This window comes from Lutjanus erythropterus, chromosome 1 (genome assembly GCF_056507025.1).
Source record: "Lutjanus erythropterus isolate fLutEry1 chromosome 1, fLutEry1.hap2, whole genome shotgun sequence".
Classification (NCBI taxonomy): domain Eukaryota; kingdom Metazoa; phylum Chordata; class Actinopteri; order Lutjaniformes; family Lutjanidae; genus Lutjanus; species Lutjanus erythropterus.
Genome location: NC_139317.1, coordinates 29,211,171 through 29,232,615, shown reverse-complemented (window position 1 = coordinate 29,232,615; position 21,445 = coordinate 29,211,171). Strand labels below are relative to the sequence as shown.

Genomic DNA, 21,445 nt, shown 5'->3' with positions numbered 1-21,445 from the left:
GAAAGAGATGCAGAGGAATCGGCTGCTTTTTTTTCCTTTTGCTGTGAGACTGTTTATTTTACCCTTAGCATTACACCATGCTTTTTTAAAATGATATTTTTGGGGACTCTTTTGCCTTTCTTATACAGAGAGAGAGAGAGCGAGACAGACAGGAAAAGGGGTAGAGAGAGAAAGAGGATGACGTGCAGCAAAGGGCCACAGGCTGGAATTAAACCAGGGCTGCTGCAGAGGACTGATAGCCTCAGTACGGAGGGACACACGGTCTACCAACTGAGCTAATTAGGCACCATGAAAAAAAAAGCTTTTGTTTTATTTCTCTGAGTCATTATTTATGCAACCATTTTACTGCATATAATATGTGTATATAACATTTGTGAATAGTAAAAAGGCAACTGCAACTTCTCAGTGTTATTACACAACCCTGTGTTGTAAAATGATAAATAAATCTACCTGAAACCTTAGATACAATACTTTAGACTGTGTAGATGAGCTAATTAAAGGTATATAAATTATATCAATCTTGAATAGGATAACCTACAAAAGTTATTTTCTGTTAGACAGCCTAAACCGACCCTCTAAACTGCTATAAATGACAAATATCTTCACTTACAAAAGGTGTGAACTTTTCAAGTCTTCTTTAACAGTGAAAAAAGGTTCAACCTAGTTGTAAGAAACTGAGATGACATTTGGTTTTGATGATCTTCAGCTGTAAGGCTTTGCATTTTAAGCACAGCCTACTGAACTTAGTGCCAGGTCAATCCTAAGCAAATCAGAGGAGAGAAGCAGCTGCTTTATTGGAATATAACCGTTCTTTTCATAGGTGAAAACTGCCCAAACAATAGCCGATATTAGAGACTCCTCTCCTCTGTCACATTGTTAGGATATTATATAAAATTTATATGGCAGATTAAACAAAAACTTTCTTTGGAAAAATCCAGCCTTATCCTGCTGAGATTTTCAGACACATATAATCAACAGTGAGTCAAGAATATTTCCTCCTGACTCTATAAGACACAACTAAAACTTAATACTCAATTTAGCTTTATCATAAATCTAAATATTGGCTATGCTTTTATACTTGTGTATAAACCTCCAACAAAGCACCAGGGTGGTCTGCATGATTTAAAAGAGACATTTCAGGCACAAATTAAATGAAAGAGTTAGAGCTTTCAGGAGACAGTAGAGAGATTTCAAACGAGGGAGAGAGATGGTTTGTTTCTTTCAACTAACAGAGTTGGCACAGAGATGGTTTGAATAATAAAATGCTTGAAGAAGTTGTATAAAAGAGAGAGGGAGAGACGATGAAGGGAAAACAGCAATAAACACACTAAAACATAAAGTAAGTTAAGAAACAACTGAAAACTAAAAAAAAAGAAAGAATAGAAAAAAATCACCAAAGTCTTTGATGTGTCAATTACTGAGCAAGTGCTGGTAAACAAACACATTTGTGTTTGTGTTGGTGGTTGTGGTTTCAGCTCCATGCAGACAGGAGATAAATAATTGTAACTTTAGTAACATTAGTATTCAGACTGTCAGATAAATATGCAGACACAGGCATGCAGAGACGGAGGGTAAGATTTAAAAGGAGCCGCAGACAGAAGTTCCCATCCTGCTGATATTCACACCAGACTCAGAACTCAGAAAAATGATGGAATTTGAATCTGCAGTTATAATAAACACCGTTATAAGCGGGCATCATCAGAAATGAAGGTTTTTACTCAACTTAATCATTATACAGTCGACAGGAGTAAATGTGGTTTTATAGAAAAACACTAATACATGCACATGTAATATAATAATAATATATCATAATATGCAAAATCTTGGAAAAAATCTTAATCAGTCACACAGTTACACTTACTTCATTGATATTCAGTTGCTCTCACAGTCATCCATCATCTGTGCCATAAAGCATGAATTAATGTGGGGGGATAGATACATCATATAACATGGCAATATGTTCTATACAAATTAAAATACATCAAGACAAAATAACATTTTAGTGCATTCATGTGATTTTTATGAAATTGTTGTCATGAGCAGCAGTAATACATCGATGGTTAAGATCAGTATAGATCCAACATTCAGTTTGTTTTTTTGTAAAAACATTAAGGTGAAGATTAAAGCAGATTTCTACTGCCATCAAGAAATTAGAGCTGAAACAAAGGTTGGAGTAATCAATTACTCATTTAAGTAATTTTTCACATGGAAATGCTGAACGTTGGTTAGTTCCAGCTTCTCAAAGTTGAGGATTCATTGCTTCTTTTGTCTTGTGTGAGAATAAACTGAATGATAATATATATTGGGTTTTAGACTGGACATTGTGATGGCCTTTTTTCACTATTTGGTAATATTTTGTAGACTTAACTATTAACCAAGAAATCATCATAATATATGATTATTCCAGTATTCATTAAATGACAACGGATGAATGAATATATGGAAAATGCTGTGATGAATAACACTGTTGTTGTAAATGCATGCATATGTGTGAAGCCCCACTGCCTGAACACACACACACACACACACACACACACACACACACACACACACACACACACACACACACACACACACACACACACACACACACACAGATATATATCTTTCAGTGCACATCAGACCTTCAATCTGGCTGCAATTAGACCAAGTGCAAACTATGTTCTTTCATGTTTGGATAGCTTAAAGGATTCAAGATTCAATAAAAAAATACAGCAAAACATCACACAAGAAACCGAGCAAAACATCCTTCCACATGGCAATGAACGAAACACCTATGATACACAGGGAGCACACTTGCAAAGTGGTTTTGAATGTAAATGCTGCAACACTGACACAGACAAGATGGTGGATGTAAAGATCACCAGGAATGCACCCAATGTTGTTCACCTGGCAAATTTGAAGATTACCATCCTGAAGCAACCGCAGTGTCTGAATCCAGACATATGTGATATTGTGAAGTGGAATGGATTTTTCTTTGATAAGGATAAGATCTACCTTAACTTTGAACTCCTGGATCAAAGCCTATGTGATTACATGGAAAGCAAATATAAGTGGGTTCTTTCCATGACAGAGCTTGGACTGATTATTCATCAGCTGGCCAATACTCTGTCCCACCATAGGAAATATTCATGCTGACCTCAAACCTGACAGTTAGTTGTGGACTGCATGCAGCAGCCACTGAGAGGCAAATTGATTGACTTTGGCCTTGCATGTCCAGTGTCTGCTTTTGAACAAAATGTTTGTGTGCAAAGCATCTATTACATGGCACCAGAAGTAATTATAGAGTGTTCTTTAAATGATAACATATATATGTGTGTGTATTAAACTCCACCTTCACCAATGACAACATTAAAAAGCTGCAGAAATGTAAGACATTCTGCAGAACCAGAACTTTTTCTTTGATACTTCTGATTAAACTTCTGTATTTAAATAAAATTTTGATAGCAAGACTCATGTGTAAGAAAGTTTTTTTTTATAGTGCTGTACTGCTTTTACTTAGGTGCAGTATTTGAATACTTCTTTATCAGCATTTCATATCTAGTCTCTCCTGATAAGGATAATGTAAAGTGAACAGGTCATTATTCCAAAATAAAGCCTTCCAGGGTGAATCAAGACCGCTCTGCTTTGATAATAAAAAGATTTACATGTTACCTACCACTGCCTCTGAAATAGCTGACTCAACATTGAGGCCCTAAAATTTTAGATAAGTATTAAAATATGAACATAACAAGCCTATAACATCACAGTGGATATAGAAAATGAGATGAGTGATGAGAAGACGACAGCACTGTAGGTAGAGAGTGGGTAGAGAGAATGCGAGACTATGTGGGCAGTGGTGTGTGTGTCAACTCATTGTTGGAGAGACGAGGGAGCAAGAAAGAAAGAGTACTGAAAGCATTTCAAATATTCAGTATCAATTTTTATTGATGCCTTCGGCAACACTACTCTGGTCTGTAATCAGTTGGGCATCCCACACCAGAGAGCCTCACATACAAGCTCTCTGAGCCGCTAACAGTTAGCTCAGCTACAACACAGGTAATCTACTACACAGAAACTTTTACAAAGAGCCACGAATGGGCTTTATCGTGATTGTCAAAGCTCCAGCAGACCCTCTGCGTCCAGCGCAGACAAAGAGCGTAATAGCAGCTGATCACATTTAGTGAGGTGACTACCTTCTATCCCTCCTCACATACTATGTAGCCACAAGACCACGCCCCATGGTTGTCATGTATACCCCCACCCCGTCCCTCACCTGAGTCCTGTGCCACTTCTTAGCATTTTTCAAAATGATGCAGTGGGTAGAGTTAGGCTTTGACCTGGGGGTTAAGTTAAGCTTTAAAGGTGCAGTAAGAGACTCTGGAGAAAGAAGGTTGATAGTTGAGTCTCATTCTCAGGTTTTCAAATACTATTATTTTAGGAATGAGACTCAACAATCACTTCACAGCCACTGTAGAGGACTCACAGCCTTGGCACATAGGGTGCACAAATTGAACTACCAGGCCACCCTGGCACTCCGGTATTAAAGAGGGGTATTAGCCCCCCCGACAGTTTTCAGCTTATTAAGAAAAGGCAGCATTAGTAGGTGACAGTGGGGATGAAGGGAGAGCCATGCAGAGAAAAGGGACAGGATGGTTTTGAGAAGAGGGAGGGGAATGATGAAGTGCAGAGAAAATTTAAACAAACAGTGTTAAGGCACTCAGCTGGGCATAGATCTCTCTGTCACACATACATCAACTATCTCTCAGGGGATGAGAATCAATCTAGCAGAACATCCACATCTGCAGAGCCTGCTGGTGGATGCCTTTAGCATCCCAAACACACATGCATGCATGCATGCACCCACACATGCATGCACGCACAAAACAGATTCACGTGCTTTACATAAATAGTGCACAAAAAGGATTCCTCTGAATCAATTCCTGTATGTTCCTCTTTCCCTGCTCTCTACCTCACTCTGTCTCTTTAACTTCTTTTCTTGCTGCCTGTTCCTGTCTGGATGAAAATAAATTAACAATATCAGAATCTTTCTACAGATGTACCGGATGCAGTTTTTTCTTTAATTCCTCTTGGGCTACCTGCTCTGTCAGACTACCTGGACAGTGCAGGTAAAACATGAGGTTCATGTAGGCTGATTCAGGAGTATAGTATGGTACTGACCTAAAAGAAGAGTAAAAAATAAATGTCCAAACGACAGTAATGGATATGACAAAACCACCCTCATGTTTATTTGCTAATCAAGCAGTGGTCACTGGAGATGCATCCACAGACGGATTGTAATGCCAGGTGTGAACTCACGGATCACCCAAGATGCAAGTTAATTGCCAGGTCTGAATGGGGCCTAATATGAACTGTGACAAATATGAACTCTGATTTCACTAGAAGTTTCACCAAAGGACTGAAGTGGACTTCAATCTTCATGAACAGAAAATGTGAACCGTTGCTGAATGATCAAATGAGCTACTGCCTCTCTTTTAGAACATAAACATTTTTATGATGGTATTAGACTAGAGATAAAATTATAAATCAATTAGTCAACCAACAGAAAATCCACAATAATAATCCACAACGATCGATTATTTAAGTATTTTTAAGCAAAAATACCGAAAATGATCTGGCTCTAGCTTCTGAAATGTGAACATTTACAGGTCTTCTTGGTCTTTTATGACTGTAAACCAGGGATATATGATAATATCTGCACGTCATCAGTATCGGCGAATAACATTTTTAAAAAGAAATAAAAAGAATTAAAAGAAGAAAAGAATAAAGAGCACTGGCCCAAAATTAACATTTCTGCTGTTATGGCAGGCCAATCAGATGACGGTTTACTTATGTGCATGAGACACAAGTACATCTGCAGTGTGGACGTTTTTCAAGTCTCCAATAACAAAGCTGCTATCTGCAATGAGCAGGAGCCAAATCACATTCCTTAAACACAACAAATTTAATTATCCATCTTAAGAGCCGTCATCTTGATCATTACAATGACATAGTGAAGATCAAAGAGAAAGAAGCACCAGCAAAATAGCTGTCAGCAGTAATTTTCTTATTTTGTTCACTGAATGTGTACATTTTGAAAAACATTGTATTTTATACCTGATTCTTCCAGTGGGAGGGCATAATAATCATAATAATAATGTTAATTCTTGATGTTCTCTGCAGTTGGATGGTAAAAATGTGTGCATTTATTGGTACCGGCACTGGCAATCACCCCAAATGAGTTAGAGAGTGTAGTGGCATATCAGATTTTAGGAAAAATCCAAATTTGTGCCTACTGTGAACTGGATATCTTTTAGACTGTTAGGTGGTCAAAACAAGCAACTTAAATGTCACCTTTGACTATTCAATGGTATTTTAAAGACCAAATGGTGCAGTGGTGACCTAAAGGTTAGAGAAGTGAGCTCGTTACTGTAAGGTCGCTGGTTCAATCCCCCAACCAGCAGGATAAATCTGGGTGAGGAAAGTGAAAGGCAGCACTTCCTCCCTCATTACCACCACTGAGGTGCCCTTGAGCAAGGCCTTTAAACCCAACTGCTCCAGTGGAGCTGCTCAGTGGCCAGCAGATAATACTGTGGGCAGCTTCCAGGTGGGAATGTGTAACTCTGTGAATGTGATCAAGAGAGCCTCGCTCTCAGTGAACCTACCCAGAATAAATAAAGGTTAAAAAAAAGAAACATTAATGGTGAAAATATTTGGTATACTAATCAGGAATGAAAATAATCACAATTAGAACCCCACTTTTGATTCACCTACAGAAAAAGCAATGAGGTTTTAAGTGACATCACTTTGTCTCTAAACTTACTCCAGCTGTATCCACTCTTTTTATCTTCTCTATCTATCTTTATAAATATGAGCACAGAATTTTGTCTATATGAAATGCCCACTGCTTTGGAGACGTTATGAATTTCCACAGAAACTGCACATAATAATAACACCACAGCTGAGTGAGCATGTCATCCATCAGTAACCATGACAACGGCAGTTTTCTTCTTATGATGAGAGATGGTAAGAGCCTCCCACTGTTTACCTGTTTCTTTATAACCTCACCGTTAATAAAGAGAGTCCTCCACAGCTGTGAGTGTGGGTTCATTTGGGGTGACACTCAGTGGTGAAGTGCCAGTGAGGAGGCACCAGTGAAGGAGAGAGGGATGTCACGGTGTCTAGAGGGCTACTTTCAGTCCATCTTGAATGACTGGATTGTATTCCACAAAATGAAATAAATGGAGCTCTCCAGCAAATAATAAAGCAGAGATTCTTAACAGCAGGTTCTTAATGGGAATTACAGGCCTGGTATGATTCAGATACTGCCATGGCCACTGTGGAGGATTATACAATTACTGTATCTGTACAAGAGATACCAAAGCATGCATTTTGTCTGGAAAGGTTTTCTTCAGGATGTCAGTCCCACATCCATTCATTTGTTCGCTCATTTATTTTTCTGCTTGTCAGAAACAATATTTCTGCTGATTAGATTTGGATGAAACTTGTAGAAATGATGAATGTGAGATAGAGGAGCAGAGTCAAAGGCAGGCGAATGAGTGAAGGGTGTGGAGAGCAGCATGTGATGTGGAAAATGGAAAACAGTATCAAAAATGACGCCCAATCTCTAAAATGTCATCTTTGACAAAGGAGTAGAAAACGAAAAACTTCCCGTTTTTGTGCTGATAATACATTGTGGACTTCATTCTGTTGTTTCTGGACTTATTCTGAAAACACTGTAATATGTTTGGGCCAAAAAAAACAAAAACAAACACCAAGTAGCTATATATATATATATATATATATATATATATATATATATATATATATATATATATATATATATATATATATATATGTATATATATTTTATTTTTTATTTTATTTTTTTTTTTTCATTTATTTATTTATTTGTTTTTAAATTCTGAGAGTTGGTCTCCTGATTTATTGCTTTGTGTGTACTTTCAGTTGCCTGTGCCTTTTAATGTACTCAATTGACACATGTACTGTGCACCTACTGCCACTCAATCTATTAGAATTACAATTAAAAGAAAAAAAAACACAAACAAAAGTAAAACAGAATCTAACAAAAACTCTTGTCAAGTCCATCTGAGTTTGATTTGGAGAGAATCTAGATTTTGGACAAAATGAATCATGCTAATCCCATTCAACACCAAATCCCCAAAGCCAAATCTTACTTAAAATATTCAAACTTTTCTTTGTGTAAAAGCAGCAAAGCTGTTAAAGAGTTTGAGACATCAACCTGTCTGTATATGCCAAGAAGAATGGTAGCCCCACAGTGCCTCAAAACGACATACGTTTACCTTTAAGTAACAATGCTCTCATGGAACAGTCTTAATTATAATATAATTAATTATGTTGACATTTTAACATATTAAACATTTATTAACTAGGCTCTCTTATAGCGCAGTTGGTAGACAATTCACCCCATTTACTTCGGCTGTTAGCTAACGGCTAACAGAACATTGTTATGGACACAGTTCTGATCAGCAAAACAAAATCAAAGTAACGTGTAAAAACTCAATATATTGAACTATTGTTTATTTGAAACCCCAGTGGCGTGTAACGTCATAAATCAGTCATCGCATCAAAACTGCTCCGTATTAAATAAACTGTTGTGACTGGCCAAAAGAGATCCAAGATGAGTGGAAATCTGTTTGAATGGGAGGTTGGCCAGACGTATCTGCCAGAAAAAATGAAACACGAGCTTGCAGATGGGTTCCCATATTGCAGCCTGGTTTCCATGCTAGAAGAAGTCCATCCTCATGAAAAAATAATGAAAAACAAATATGGATGGACAGACAAAACTTATCAGCAAAACTGTAACGTGCACTGCTAGACCATCCACTATTCTTCTTTATCATCTGTTGAACAGAAACTGTCACTCTCAGTTATTCTCTGGGTCTTGACATTTGTCTCCCACAATGAAAATATAGATATGAGAAGCATCTTAGAAATGTAACTTGCACTAGATGAAACGAGGATGGATGTGATTAAATCAAACCCAAACTTGTCCATCCATCATTGTTACAAGACTAGAAAAACACTGAGATGGAAAAACTAATCTAGTCCCAGCAAACTCCAGTCAGCTGCACAGGACTCTTGAATGTCTGTGTTGACATTAAATATTCAGGGAGGGAGGGGCAGATCAAAATGATTTCAGTGACATTTTGGAAACGTATAAGGGTGGCACATTTTAAAGTGGATGGATGGGGGTTTGGGACGGTGTGGAGCGGGAGGTCCTGTCATCTCATATTGGAGGCACTGGATTGGTTTGCTTTGTCCTGTCATGTCAGTTCAAAAAAACCTGTGACTGGATGGTTTATGTCTTTAATGTTGCTGGAATCGGTTCAATTACTGTCAATCTGGAAAAAACTACAAAGGCCATCAGACACAATCAAAGGCCGCATCTGTGTGTGTGCGTGTGTGGTGTGTGTGCGTGGTGTGGGTGAACTATTAATGCTTTGATAAAGTATTTATGAGCTAATCACGGTCCTTTCATCTCTCAATAGACAGGCAGACAAACAAACAGAATTACTATGAGGAAATGGAGGAATAGGAAATATGAGGAAAAAAAATAAGGCTAAACATCATCTATTGACACATGTACTATATAAATGCACGTAAACACATCAAAACACACTTTTTTAGCTTTAATTATTATTAATCTCCTTCCTAGTCTAAACTACTACTGCAATTCTAATTCGGCCATATTTCCAAAATATGCACAAGATCACGTTTTATTAAGTGGCTACGATATAAATAATATTTTTTAATATTTTTAACCTATATCCGATATAAAGGTAATTCCAGATATAAAATTGTTTAAAAAACGTGAAGGTACTGGCTAAAAGAAAACCAGGTGCACCCATTTTAGTTAAATGTAGTCTAAATTACTAAGGTGTATGGGTATATGGTGTATTATGGTATGTAGATTGTGGTATATATATTTTATTGTGTTTTCTATATTGAAAAACAAAATTAATTGCATGGCTCCTATCAAATAAAATTAAAAAAAAATGCAGCAAGCAGCTATAAAGTGCTAAAGTTCTTAAAACCAACTGTACTCAACCTGTCCAAAAACAAATGACGGATAGACAAATTTAGCGAAACACAGCGCAGTTAAAGAGCCAGTCAGTAGCTGCTGGAGACCAAAACAGAGCTAAGAGGAATATTTGAGGAATTAATATTTGACTTATATTCATCAAGTAGCTAGAAGCATTACTTCAAATGAATGATAGTGTTCAATATTCACTGCAAATGTTTCCTAACAAGTTCACCATTTCAAACCAATTTATGTCTGCTGCCTCCAAATCCAAAAAATGTATATATATAAATATTTTGACTAATTTTCACAAAGTAGTATTTATCTATTTCTTACCTGAGTTGTTCTTTAGTTCCCTAACAATCTATGTAAATCGTTTATATAAGGGCAAATATAATAGGACTACAAAAAGATATTATCTACATGCAAGTCATTTTAGACCTCATATCATACAAAATCACCACCTAAACAGGATACTTATAGAAATCACATGAGGGAATTTCTAAACCACTGGTGGTAGACAAAGCACATGTATAAATGTGCATTAAAGTACGTTAAAGTGCTTTCTGTAATGAATGTGCACACACCAACGCTCCATAAAGATTCCATTTATTTGTAATGTAAATCTAAATCACCATAAATGTGGTAAGCAGGGAGTCGTGACCTGCACTGTGGATGGATGTTTTCTTGACCAGCTACTGCTAGACACAGTGAGTTCATTGTTAAGTTACCTTCTCCATTCACTGAATGGTGCATCGCTGCAGTGCAGACAAGTGTGACTCTAGGTGACAGAGGTTGTGTCCTGATGAGACGACCCCTCAGCCCACTGTCCTGTGTGCACCAGCTGCCACAGAGTGCACTCTGTGTGTGCTGAAAGGGTGTTGGATGTGTTTGGACACTACAAACACAAAGCTCCTGCAGAGAGCTACAGTAAAAATCCACAACATTACTTTATAGCCTGAGGTCTGGGCTTGAACCACAGCACCATCTGAAGGACATGCTCTATCTGAATCACTTTCCAGCTCCACTGCTGACACTGCATTTTACCTCATTATTATCACAGTGCTCTGTGCTACACCTGCAGCCACATGCACTCATTCAAATACAGGCTTTTGGGATTTTACGTTTGAGACTGTGGTTTCTTCTTCTTTTTTAAGATTATTTTTTGGGCTTTTGCCTTTACCCTAGATAGGAACAGCTGAAGACATGACAGGAAAGGGGGCAGAGAGAGGGGGAATGACATGCAGCAAATGGGTCACAGGCGGGAATCGAACCAGCAACCGCTGCAGAGGATTAACAGCCTCAGTACATGGAGTGAACACTCTACCAACTGAGCCATGGGAGCACGCTGAGACTGTGGTTTCTTTTTAAAATCATGTTGTGAATTTCTAATACAAAAGACTCAGCAGCTTCAATATTTAATAGTCAGGTTGTTTTGTTTTTTTTTTGCCTGACTGCTGTCACTACATGCTCTGTTGTTGCTTAAAAAAATGAGTTTTTGGGCTCCCTGATGGTGTAGGAGTAAAGGTAATTACCTTTACCTCATCAATCAAAGTAGCATGCTACTTTGGCCCATTGCTCCCCTAATTTTGTCAAGGTAAGCACACATGCACCCCAAGAGTCCGTCTCTATTTAGACAAGACAAGCCACCTCAGGAGGGGATAGGAGCAATAATGTGAGAGAAAGATCGGATAAGCAAAGTGCAGAGGGAGGGAAAGGGAGAAATAGATAAGACAGCAAAAAACAGGTGGAAGGAGAGAGTTAAGAAGCAGCAGGGAGGCAGGAGGGATGAAGGGAAGGCGGGACAGGACAAAAGACAGAGGAGTGAGGGAGAACCGGCAGGATACAGGAGAGGGGGGGGGGAGGAGCATAAATGTGTTCAAACTCATTAGTAAACTTGTAAGTGAAGTTGCTGAGCGTGAACGAGAGCAGGCAGGCTGAATTAGAGAGGTGCACCCTGGGAAAATATTGAGTAGAATACTGAGTGGAGGGCCACAGAAAGAAAAACAGTGACAAGCAACAGCTTTGAAACGTGTGGCTCAGGAACCAAGAGTTTTCAGATCTTAATCTTTCAGGGAATACACCAAGATTCTGAAAGATCACCATGATGGGAAACCAATGTAATCAGTGATGAAAACAGACACCAGAATCTGTGTCTGTAGTGGACAGGATGTACAATGCTCCATGTTAACAAGTTATATATACCCCTGACTGATATTAAGTGCGAAAACTTTTGTAAGTTAGAGGCTAGCGCTAAATAATTAATTCTGTTAAAGCAACTACAAGGAACTTTGATATTGTGTTTATTTTGGAGGCCATGTGGACAAAAATGGTAATGTTTCCACCACCATATTATACTTTTGAAAATTAAATGTTCAAAAGAAAAATCTCTCCTGCTCTGTTTTTACTAGCTAACATACTGTTCACTGTAACTGTGCCGGGGAAAACATAAAGATATGATTGTTTCAGAATCTGACCTCATGGTAGGCATTAAGAATAAGTATATAGAAAAAAACAATCTTCTTGCTGATGGTTTCATTTGCTTGTAGGTCATATAGAGGCATCAATGTTAATTGACTATATATAAATTGACTTTAATGACCACTTACTTTGTTTTTTTTATCAAATACTAAAGCTTGTAGAAATCACTCAATAACGTACTGAAAAGTAAGAGAGCTCCAGAGAAAACAATCTACCAGGGTCACAGGGAATGAGATTTATTATATTTTTATTATGTTATATTATATTTTTGACAGTCAATCAGGTCAAACAGGTGAATCTCAATACAACTTGGAGCCAAACAAAATCTAGGTGGGCTACAATAGGGTACATTGCTACAATGCGCCAGCAGTAAATCCACCACTGGACAATGGTTCATTAATAATACATGGTTACACATATATTGATTGACTAGATAAGACATTTGCAGATAATGGTGTCTAGTCACTCTGGTTAAACTAATGGTTTTAATAACTGTATTGAATATTGTTGTCAAATTACTTATGTCAACCTAAGGGCTACAAAATAACACACACACACACATGCAGCGATACAGTGTACTGAGAACTATGATCGTCATAAAACAGAAAAGTTCCTGAAATAAGACATCTGAGAGTTGACAGACACTCGGCCTGGGCGATAAAACATTTGTAATATAGACACTCCATTAATAGCAATAAGAAAATTGTTCAATCGAATGCTCAGTAATTTTTAATTTTGCACTGAATGCAAACCAACATGAAAGCACGTTGACTACACCGTGGCTAAAAAACACCCCATCATATTACCACTGTCCATGATATCATATTACAGAGGCTGGACCATTTAATTGGCATTAAAGGAACCGCTTTAAAGTGGTTTAAATTCTATTAATCGGATCGATCTCAGTGTGTTCATGTTAACGCTGAATCCTCTATGCACACCAAAGTTAGTCACAGAGCTCCACAAGAGTCTGTGCGTGAAACAATTCAGTTTATCCTATATATGCTTCCTTTAGGCAATATCATTAGAAAACACTCCGTAAACCTTCACTGTTATGTTGATGATACCCAACTATATTGATCAAGCCAGATGGAATCAATCAGCCAGCTAAACTTCAAGCATGTCTCAAGGAAATAAAAACCTGGATGTCCTGCCATTTTCTGCTACTGAACTCTGACAAAACTGAGGTTAATGTATTCGGGTCTGAACATCTCAGACACTCATTGTCTAAACATGTAGTTACTCTAGATAACACATTAATCTTCAGCTAATCTGAGGAATCTCAGAGTTTTCCTTGATCAGGATAAGTCCTTTATCTCCTGCGTAAAACAAAAATAAAGGACTGCCTTTATTCACCTTCATTACATTGCTAAAATAAGGCACATCCTGATATGATTTGGGGCAATACAAATACAACTGAATTTAATTGAATATCCCCTGATAATGGAGCATACTAAGAGTGATGTGGAGTACGGTGGTTAAACTCAAAATAAAGGGGTTAAATTCAACCTTTTTTATGAACTGAGATTAAACATTTTATCTTAATACATTTTTCAGATAAATTACCAAGCCCAAAGAAACACTAAATACAATATACAGTATATGAATTAAACGGTTCTTCAAGTTACATTACAGTACATAAAGTACAATAATCTGTGCTAATGAGAAAAACACTACATTAAGAATGGTAGTGTGGTTCACTGGTGAGGTCAGAGACACACACACCGTGGAATAGCATTGATGTGACTGAAAACAAACAGTACACTGCATACATGTGTGCACACAATGACAAGCAAATATGTGGTGCATGCCCACAGAACTTAGATTTCTCATATGCACACTCACACATGCATACCACCATTAGCCCCAGGCTGTGTGTAATCGAACACAAGATTGCCTCTTGCTCTCTAATGACTCATTTCCATGCTGATACCCAATCATCTCTGGGAGAAATAAGAAAAGAAAGTCGACATGTGTTTTTGTCAAGTTGGCACATTTTCAGCTGATGAGCTACTGAGCTGCTGCACCCATGTGTGCACAAACACACACACACAAACAAACACCCACATATGCTCTGTATACTCTGCCCACACACACACACACACACACACACACACACACACACACACACACACACACACACACACACACACACACACACACACACACACACACAATGTACATCCAAACCACAAGCATGCATATATAGAGGCAGATTTATGAAACATACTGTATATTGCTCACACACATACACACATTAGTATGTATGTGCTGCACTGTGTATTACAGCAAAACAGTGTGTGTGTGTGTGTGTGTGTGTGTGTGTGTGTGTGTGTGTGTGTGTGTGTGTGTGTGTGTGTGTGTTGAAATCATACCTGCCTCCTAAACAGTAACACTAAATCTTCTGTGACTTCCTCCTGAATAAACCCCTTGGTGATATTCTTTCTAATTTTTTTGTGTGTAAACACATTCCTCAGTAAGCTGCGTCAGACAGTTAAGGTCAAACTTTGCAAGCCGTTTTTTGGCCAGTGAGCAGCAAAGGTTATACGCAGCTCTGATTTTCAACATACACAGAGATAGTAGTGTGTATATGCACAGTAAATCATGACTGAGTACATGCATGTCCTACAGCTGCAGCACATCTACAGTATCATTGCTGCTTACTTAATAGACATGACCTGAGAGGTTGATCTAGTTTCTGTTTCTTTCCACTCCATCGCTTGCTTACTCTGTTTCTGTCAGCACTGATTTTTGTTTTGCACAGCAACAAGAAAAGAAAGTAAAAAATGAAGCAAAAACAGACACTAAAACAAGTAGGCAAGAAACTAAGAAAACATGAAAAAAAGAGTAAAATTTAGCTAAGCAGACAGCCTGTGGACAGGTTAAATCAGAAGAATAGGGGTGGGTAAAGATAAAAAGTGCAGGCTATTGTTTTCAGAGGAGTATTCTTTGCAGGAAATCGTTTTTTACTGCTTGACTGCTCTGCCGTAGTCTGAATCAAAGGGTGTTTCACGGGGGAATAGCTATTCCTCCTTCCACTCTGAAGGCAATAGTCAGTCAGATCTGAATGGGGTTTTTTTTTTCTCAGCGCATTTGCTGCACCCAGTAACTTTCATCTCACAGCTTAAACATCCTTTTCATCCTTAACCCTGAGCGAACGCAAAGGTAATCACAAGTTACTGAACATATAGAAATGTCATTCATCAGTCCCAGCGTTTGAATGTTGTGCTGGATTAGACTGTGTCGGATTTAGCAAATACAACTACTATTCTTATCTTACTAACATTTTTATGCTTGACATAAAGAGACACTGATCTGAGTGTCAAGTTCTGGATTCACTTAGGCCCTATTCACACAGGACTAGTATTACCAAGTAAATTACCCTGCGATGTCAGTGTTTTGTGCAGCACATTTGGCTGAATTCCACCCTGAATATGATGTTAAGGCTCTGTGTAATGTCAGCGTTTCAGAAGTGGAGCATCTGTTCTTCAGGAGCCACATTAATAATATAGTTTGGAGTTGTTTTGCCCAGTTTCTGCACACTACAAGCATAAATAACATTTGCATCTGATTTATCTCAAGTAACAGATGCTTTGTGGTTGTACTTGAATATGACAACCTTTTGTTGATCTTAACCTTCTCTGTCATCATCACTCATTTTAAACGTCAATAGCTCATCACATAGCACAGCTGCTGACTGCTGTTCAAAATTTTATGAAGTGCAATCAGATTTTGTAGTTATTCAGTTGTCTGACAATAGAAAGCAGATGCTAAAAACAGAAAAAAAAAGACCCTGAACCACCAAGATGTTGATTCACATGGAACTAATACTATCACAGCCTACAAGGTAATCCTAGACCCATGTAAACAGGGTTTTAGTCACTTACTTATGATCTACCAAAATGTAAAATCTCTAATACAACAGATTTGTGTAATTAAAATTCTGTCTTGAGAGTTTATCACTTTCAGCCATGGAAATGTGCTGTATGAAGTACACGCCTCTGACTTTTATTTTAAAGCGGAGTTTTAATGTCAAACAAAGTTTTGCCCAAATATTCAATCTTCTATCTATTCAATCCACTAATTTTATAAAACTTACAAATCAGAGGAGAAAAACAAAACTTAATTTGTGAGCCAAGTCAAGTGAATTCTTTTCTTAATGTAAACTAATATCACAAATCACAATTTGCCTCAAAGGGGATTTACAATCTGTACAAAACACAACACCCTCTGTCCTTTGACCTTTGATTTGGAAAATAAAAAAAAGAAAGAAACCTCAAGAAAAGCAACATATGTGTGTGAGCATGTGTGCCTCCGAGCACACATAATGCACAAGAGTATGTGTGGGATGTGTGTCTTAAAATACACATATGTCTCTGCAAGTTGAAGTATTGCTACAGTGCAGGCATTTGGAATATTTATCCTATGGTGTCTCAAGTGATAAATACAACTGTGTGTGTGTGTAGGTAAGCCATATGACAGAAAATAAAGCACACACACAAGAAGAGCTATTTACTGCACCTCCTCTGTACCTTTAAATAATAAAAAACACATTCGGTCAGAACTTTAACACTGATTATGGGAGACCTAATATCACAAGACAAGCCATTTTGACTATAAAGATCACTTGTTCCGATACTGTCAATGAATCAGAAAACAAATGCTGCCAGAAATAGTCACGTAGGACACACCACACCACACACTGGTAACAGACATTGGACCCAAATCAATAAATTGATAAACATTTCTGCTGTCTGCAAGTTTTCAGTCAAGACAGATGCTGTAATACTGCGGGTGAAATGGACTCAACTCTAACAAGAGGGACTCACTAATAAAGCTAGTTGTTTCCATGTTTGACTGTCAAGAAAATGTTCAAATGTTCAAAGTTCTCCTTCTTTATCAAAAACATCCACACTGAAGAAAGCTCATAAGCCCAACTTCATAAGGGGATACTCAAAAGTCATCTGAACAATATTTGACACAGTCAAGATGTTCTGCGAAGATTAAAACTACCTTTAAATGAATAAAGTTAATATTCTAGGGCAAGATCACACCACCACTCTGGTGTGGACCAAACAACCACTCTCTGGTCCACACTTGAATGCATGGTACTCTGGAGCGGTTCATTTCTGGTGTGAACACCTTTCAGACTAATCACAGAAGTGTACCATTCTATGTGTCATTTCACTGGTTAATAAATTTTTTCTTTTCCCGTTTGGGTGACTGGTGAACTAGTAGCATGTTTGCTACCACAATGAGGACTGGCAGGGGACAAACTTGAACTTACAATGAGGTGAGAAATTAATGCATTATTAAATTATTTAATACCAGCTGCCTTACGAGAAAGTCTGCTGATATGTACTCTGGATCAGCACCAACATGAACAGAACCTGATGGTGCTCCATGATGTACAATATCCAGGTAAAAATTGGGTTGTTCTATGACCAATAATAGAATGACATCTCAACCATGACTTTTGTTTACCATTTCTGAATTATTTGAGTTTTACTTTCGTGAAAATAAACCGGAGCGGCTGCAAAATCAAAACAATTTGTCATCCTCACATTGGTTCGATTAAGGAACCAGACTTTTAGGCGTAAACCTTAGACTGTCTAAAACTGATTGTTTAATTTATGTCCCATCATGTCCCTCATTCAACTTCCCTCTGTTGAAGCTTGTACGTGAAGAGTACATCAGTGCTTTGACTGCTGGGTGTGTGATTGACACGTGTTGCCCCCTGGATACTGACACTTACAAGAAAGAGGATTGGGCCATCAGCTGTATGCATTACAGAGAAAGCCCCAAGGCATACAAACAGTGAGTGTGGACACATTTTTAGGGGGAAAACATATTAGCACGCTGGTGGTTGCCAAGTAACCGGTGATCCGCCCCTCATCCATTTTCAGTACCACTTATCTTATGCAGGGTCGCGGGGCACTCGAGCCACTGCTGATCTCATCCCAATTAATTTTCAACTTCTGGGCATTTTATCGTGAGATGGTGCACCAGCACAGATGTCCACGGTTTGGTACAACTTCACAATTTACTGAAAGTTTCTGAAGCCTGCTGTTTATTTGTATTAGTCATTGCACAGTAAAATACCACAGAACTCATACATGATTTCAGTGTGTGAAAATAACTTGGATGATTGCGACGATGCATTCAGACAGTCAAGATGAGCATCTCCATGACAACCAGCATAAACTGCTTGTGTTTTATGATACTCTACCACACAGAGTGATGTGTTAATTATTCATAATTAATTAACACAAAAAGCTTGGGACACCAGATACAGGATACATTTCTACCACCATGCAATGTGAAGTTTATGCCAGATTTCTCTTTTGCTTTTCTTTCCATCATATCATGTTGCTGTGAGAGCACTGAGCAATACCCACCCTTTTGTACATGCTCTACACAAAGGTCAAGTGTGTGGTGGTGGATTTCTTGGCATGCCTTCACAATGGTCAGAATGAAAGAAAAAAGGGGGCAGGGCCGATCAAAGAGGTTCAGTTACAACAGAGAAGCAATGCTAAAGCTGTAATTAAAAAAAAAAACATTCCTTCCAAAATTGTTTATAGTTTCAGCGGTTAACTATGAAAAATGGTTAAAAAATAAATAAAAATCATAACCATTACTATGCTAATATGAATGCAGATAAACTGCCAGCAACCGACTGTGAAGTGTAGTTAAACTACTAGTTTAATTAGATGTAGTTAACTACTCCCCAACACTACGAGGCCTATGATTTGTTTCTGTCACAGACTGTACAAGAGAAGCAGACATAGCTTGTCTGGTTTGTGGACTTCCCTTTTTAAGCCTCGGTTTTGATATTATAGCCATTGCGTCTTGATGTTTTGGAGCCAGAACCAACAAGCAGGTGGAGCTGGGGAGGTCACTGTGGGAGAAACCTGTCAAGTTAGTTCTCTATTCTCTAAATGAACATCATAATGTATAGAAAAAGACCTGAAACCAGCAACTGAGATCATAAACTCATTAGGAAACTGTTTACTGAGGTAATGAATCAAGTGAGAGGAAGGGTCATAGACCTCCATACAATATGACTTGTTTTTTTTTTTGAGACCAGTGGAGTCATCTTCTGAATGCACTTAGAAAGAAAGCATGTTTAAGACACTTAAGCATTGGCTTCACTTTTCAGCTATGGAAGCTCTGTCCACTTCTCATATATAGTCTATGTTTTTGTTGATACTGTGTTTAAAAAATAATCATCAGGTGCAGCCTTAGTTGAATGTGTGGACTGACTGTAACACTTTTTTTTAAATCTTTTAGCACATGGCCAAACATTTCCTACTGCGTGAATTATGACTTAGATCCTTGGCACCGTCTGTCATCATTAGAGGATGAATGTTTTCACATACATATAAACCTCCTCTATCACTGGGTTTTATATTCTCTCTCACACACACACACACACACACTCTCACACACACACACACACACACACACACACACACACACACACACACACACACACACATACACACACACACACAGATAATCCCTGAGGTTGTAAAACTACAATTATCTCCCACTCCAGGATGACCATCAGGTTAAAGGTCAAATGTTTCAGCCAATTATTTGTGTGCATACCTTTGTGCGTGTGTTGGCGTGTGTTTATGTGTTCAGGCATGTTGACATACTTAAACATTACAATCATAGCAACAAAGCTTGTGCTTTTATACGCTACATGTGTGCTCTTGCATGTTTTGAATGAAGCTGGCTGTAATGATAATGGTGTTTTTATGGCACATATAGTGCTTAATCAATAGTCATCCTACAGTAATAATGACAGCATACCCATTACAGCTGTGTTTAAGAGCGAGAGAGAGAGAGAGAGCACAACTCAAGCATTGGTTGAATAGCTTTGTATTGTAATGACCTTCCAGCATTAGTGAAAAGGAGTGTAAGCTGTAGAACATCTTTTTTTGATTGCAGTAATCACCCACTTCTATCTCTTCAGTTCTATTTTTTTCTCTGCAGATGCTGCTTCATCTATGATTAAATAAATAAAAGTTTTGTATTTTTTAACCTTTTTTTTGATCTTAAAAGAGAATCTTAATTATTTTTAGCCTTTAATGCATTACCTGTAGGTCTTTACGATCCTTAGCCCTATTCGCACAGGACTAGTGTTACTAGCAGACTTCATGTGTTTTAGAAACATTCACATAGGACAACCATGTCTGTATTTTACTTGAAATTACTGACACTATCCCCTGGAGATGATGTAAGACCCTGCATAACATCAACATTGATCATTTGTACCTCAATGGCTACATTAATAATATAGTTTAGACTTTCTGCATGTGACATAGATATTTGCAGCCAACTTTCTCTGTCATCATCCTTCATTTTAAATGTCAATGTAGCCGATCACACAGCACAGCTGTTGACTGCTGCTCAACATATTCTGAGTGCTGATCAAACTGCTTAGTTGTCTAACAGAAAACAGATTTGTTACAAATCATAGAAATGCCAATATGCACAGTAGTAATATTATCACATGATCTCTGTTTATGTTTGGTGAGAGATGGTAGGTAATTTTTGGTGGAATTTTCACTTCGCAAATTATGGAGATGATGGATTTGCACAGGATTATAATCACATGTGAATCCCATGTGAATAGGGTGCATGTGTTTTATCTGAAAGTATTTTGTTTGAACTTCACTTTTGCTGGATAAATATGATGTTAACACAATGTTGGACTAATGTGTGTTATTGACAGTCAAGAGAAACCACGTCAATGTTAAGCCACGTTTGAAGCCAACTAAATAACAGACACAGGTCAGATGCCAGTAACTGTTTTTCTTCCATGTGGCTTTTTGTAGTATTTTGTTGCTACTGTGTGAATATGTGTGCTGCTGCTGCTGTATGTAATGACAAATTTAAATTGATTGAAAT

At 37.9% G+C, this 21,445-nt stretch overlaps 1 protein-coding gene across 1 annotated transcript in view; it reads right to left on the bottom strand.

Annotated features, from left to right (window-relative positions):
• The window catches only part of smyd3 (SET and MYND domain containing 3), a 97,057-nt gene that overhangs the window by 22,698 nt on the left and 52,914 nt on the right, over positions 1-21,445 (bottom strand). The window lies entirely within an intron of this gene.